Raw genomic sequence first — 4,682 nt, 5'->3', positions numbered from 1 at the left:
AGGTACAAATATGCGAAGCCCATTATACCCATCATGACTACCCGTCTGATAAGGGTACACCAAGCACATGCATCACAATCATATGTGCGCGACATGGTGAACTCACATCAAGATATTATTTATTATTATTATCATTATTATTATTATTATTGTGATTATTGAAGGCGACGAGGTGGCAGAATCGTTTGCACATCGGGCGAAATGCATAGCAGCATTTCGTCTGTCTTTACAATTTGAGTTCGAACTCCGTCAAGGTTGGATATGTCTTTTATACTTCCGGGGTCGATAAAATAAGTACCAGTGAAACATTGGTGTCAATGTACTCGACTATTCCCCTCCCCCAAAATTCCAGGACTTGTACCTATAACAAAGAATTGGCCGAAACGTTTAGCGGCATTTCGTCTGTCTTTACGTTCTGAGTTCAAATTCCGCCGAAGTCGACTTTGCTTTTCATCCTTTTGGGGTCGATTAAAATAAGTACCAGTTGAGCATTGGGATCGATGTAATTGACTAGTCTCCTCACGCAAGGTTTGTGCCTATAGTTGAAAAGATTATTATTGTCTGCGGAATGTATAGTGAAGATTCACGCACCACCATTCCTTAGCAGAGAAGGAAAGCAGATCTTTCTCTGCTTAGTTCCTTTGGCAAAAAAAGGCTGTGTGGTGGAACCATCAGAAAGGTTTGAAGACAGGCACATTACTATCTAAGCCCTCATCAGTGTTTTTTTTTTTTTATTTATCAAATATCACTTGAAGAGGAAGATGAGGGTAGAGAATGAGGTGCTGCGTTCTGGGATGTTTACCAAAAGGTGGTCAACAATGGTAAGACTGGCGAGACTGAATGGATCGGCTCTGGGGAGGCTTTCATAAGCAGGAGGAAAGAAACTAGAAGAGGGAACTTTCCTCCCCGAATTACCCTAAGTGGGGTATTCTAATTATTTATTTGTTTACCATTTATTTCTCTAATTTCTATAATACATCCCGTTATTTTCTTTAATGTGGTATTATCTGCCTTTTTTCAATGTAAACGCCACCTGTGCTTGTGTTTTAGTTTTTTGTTTTGTTGTTTGTGTGCTGTAACTCGTCCTTCGATATTGTCCTCCATGTTTTTGGGCCCTTGTGGCCAATAAAAGAAATTATTATTACTATTTTCATTACGTTGCACATATGTTAGAAATTGTTGATACAATCACTATGTGGTGCATTGCATTCGTTGTTATTGTATTATTGTTGTTGATGGTGAAGTTGCTGCAATGAATGGTGTTCACAAGTTTAAACAGCAACACTGTATTCGACATCACTTGGCGTTGTTTTTATTTTAATGGTTAGTCATAAGAAAGGGGATGGAATGGGTTCAGTTTCCCTGCAGGCTCTCCATCACTAGTGAGATATGTGTGGTTTACGTTAAACTTGAACATCTGTAAGTCATGTCTAAAGAAAAAGAAAAGATAGATACGGTGGAGAAGGGTTTTTTTAAGAATTGATGTTCTGCAGAAGAGGCACTGAGTTAGTGCGGAGTCTGGGTGGTGAGACACAGCATGGGGGAGACGAGTTTAATGGGTGGGCTTGGGTGGACGTGTTAAGCAGCTAGACAGGAATAAGAAGCCGTTATGACAGAATAGAATAGACAGAGAGAAGAAGAGTAAAAACAGCGCATCTATAGGCCAGAAGTTGTAGTATATTAGTGAGTTTTTGCTTGTTAATCGAACTACCTTCATCCGTATGATGCCTTAAGATCGTCTAAAGATTTCAGCAACATCCCTAATTTGAAAGCAGTATTCCATTGTAGCTCTTGAACTTTATACAAGTTCGCTAAGTGAAATATTCGGTAGGTGAAATACTTTTTAGACCTGAAGAGAGAGTTCTTATGGCACAGATTTAGAGCTTTGTTAGATATACGAGATTGGCGGGGAAGATCATCAGAGATTAATAAGTATTAATATTTGAGAGCTTTTAAAGCGGAGAGTTGGCAGAATCGTTAGCACATCATCCAAAATGCTCAGTGACATTTCGTCTGTCTTCGTGTTCTGAGCTCAAATTCTGTCAAAGTCGACTTTATCTTTAATCCTTCCGGGGTCGATAAAATAAGCATCAGTTGAGTACTGGAGTCGATGTAGTTGATTTATCCCTTCCCCCAAAACTGCAGGTTTTGTACCAAACTTTGAAGCCAATATTTGGGAGTTTTAATTGCGCGCAATTCATGGTTAGTGAAGGTGAAATAAAGGAATATTTTTATGATATAATCAGTGATCATGTCTTAAGGCACTCAGCCAGTAAGATTTGTTATGTCTTACTACAAGATGTTTTCCGAATTTCTCTATATGGATGTAGCGCAAATTTAAAGCTGTGTCTTGACTGCACGTGTGAGAAAGCTTAATAAGAAAAACCATCGGCATTGGATTGAGCGCAATTAGAAGTGACAGCAAACGGGTTTCTAACATAAACGGAAAAGAGTGTGAAAGATATTATCACACTTTGAGAGACTAAAAGTGACAAGTGGACAGACTGCTCGCTCAGAACACACTGTGATTATATGATCTGAGAGTAAGCTTCTGACAGATAGGAGATAAATAAAGCCCGTGAGTAGGTGCGTGGCTTGGTGGTTAGGGATATTCGACTCACGATCGTAAAGTCGTGAGTTCGATTCCCAGCAAAGCACTTTGTTTCAGATTGCTCCGGTCCACTCAGCTGGCAAAAACCAAGTTGTACTCGTAATTCAAGAGGGCCAACCTTGTCGCATTCAGTGTCACACCGAATCTCCTTAAGAACTACGTTATGGGTATGTGTGTCTTTAGCACATTAAGGAGCTACAGTCTTCGAGAAGTGAGAGTATTATGCAGTATATGGATGTGTACTAAAGCAGACTTTTTAAAGCAGTAATAAACAGCTACGAGTAATAGATGAATAGAGGCTAAGTTTGGAGAGAAGTAAAGAAATCGAGATTCTTTGAAGTGTCTGTGTGTTGGCAAGGGATACGAACAGATAATCGAAATATAACATTTCAATCCATTTTATGAATTCACATTTTTGCTTTTAATCATCGACGAACTTGGTTTTGTAAATAAGTTTTTAAGTAATAAGCTAGAAAAGTCGAGGTTTTCAGGCAAAGAAAACCACCGAACTAAAGCATATTTATTATTCAGTCAGTAAGCAGAACGGAAAATTTTTGCAAATTTCAAGATTAAACATTCCGTTGTTTGCTAGAAACCAACCACGTCTTTATAATCTTTATAAGAGTTCAAAGAATTAAAATGACGAATACATACTTCTGCATTTATTACACTCATGCATGCATGCATATATACACTTGCACAAATACACACAGTATTCATATATCTAAGTAATATGTTTGGGTGAGCGTATATGTAGATACATACATTCATACATCCGCGTATACATATATACAATTTACATTCATACACGTGTGTAGGTTTGTTGTATGTATTTGTGTGTTTAAGTGATTAATGTGTTTCAATGAATATATTTGTGTATGTATGTGTGTGTCGATGTGAGAGTATCAAGTTGAACCCTACTTCGCAGTTTTCTTGTTGCAATGATCAGCTCACTGCTCAAGCTCATTTCAAATAAGATGAACCGAGATTATTTCGTCTCAAACGATACGCTTGTTATTAGGCATACTGTCGCTTGATAAATATACTTCTACGTATAGACCGTCATTAAGTACATGGCTTTATTAACAAATTAAGTGTACATGTATTTCTACTTATAAACATATTGATTTGAACTAGTTGTGTGTAACTTGATGTTAATTTTTCAGTTATGCTTTTAAGTTTCGGCTTGGAAGTCTCTGAGAACGTCGCAGCTGGCATTAAAACTCCAAACATTTTTGGTAGTGACGCTAATATTTGTTTAGTAGCTTGAATGTATATATATTTTTAAAATCCCAAAGTTCTTCGTATTTGTTTAGCTGTTAGAAGATTCAGGGCCATAGCTAAACATGCAAAATCCGGTGGCAATCCTCAGAACCTAAAATTATATTTTCAGAGTAGCTAATATATTCCCTCAAGTCATGTATGTCGTCATATGTGGTATGTCTTACAAGTAAGAAATTAAAAAACAAAATCTGTTATAACATTAGATAAATGAAAAGAAAACAAAGAGTAAGTATTAAATAAAATAAAATTTAAAAAATAAAATAAAAACGGCAAACATTAGATGTTCTGGTGTATGTAACCAGATGGGAAAGTAAATACTTCAAGGTGCCAATTAAAAAACACGACGTTGTATTTATTATTTATATGTCTGCATGTATGAATGTGTGTGTGTGTGTGTGTGTGTGTGTGTGTGTGTACGTGCGCATACATACACACACACACATTTGTGTATGCATGTGCGTAATGTATACATGGGTACGGGTATGACTGCATGATTAGGATGCTCATTTCGCAATCAGATGCTCCTGAGTTTTTGGCGGCTTCTATTCCATACCCTTGGGTAGATCAAAGTCTTGTTCTCGGAAAAATTATGGAACTTCATCAGATTCGTGTGTGTGTGTGTGTGTTATTTCTTTACTACCCACAAGGGGCTACACACAGAGGGGACAAACAAGTATAGACAAACGGATTAGTCGATTATATCGACCCCAGTGCGTAACTGGTACTTATTTAATAAACCCCGAAAGGATGAAAGGCAAAGTGGACCTCGGCGGAATTTGAACTCAGA

At 37.5% G+C, this 4,682-nt stretch overlaps 1 protein-coding gene across 3 annotated transcripts in view; it reads right to left on the bottom strand.

The window, feature by feature from the left end:
• LOC106884151 (nidogen-1-like) overlaps positions 1–4,682 on the bottom strand; it is a 217,012-nt gene that overhangs the window by 155,776 nt on the left and 56,554 nt on the right. The window lies entirely within an intron of this gene.

The sequence above is a fragment of the Octopus bimaculoides genome, chromosome 16 (assembly GCF_001194135.2).
Source record: "Octopus bimaculoides isolate UCB-OBI-ISO-001 chromosome 16, ASM119413v2, whole genome shotgun sequence".
Classification (NCBI taxonomy): Eukaryota; Metazoa; Mollusca; class Cephalopoda; order Octopoda; family Octopodidae; genus Octopus; species Octopus bimaculoides.
This window is presented reverse-complemented; position numbering and strand designations above follow the sequence as displayed.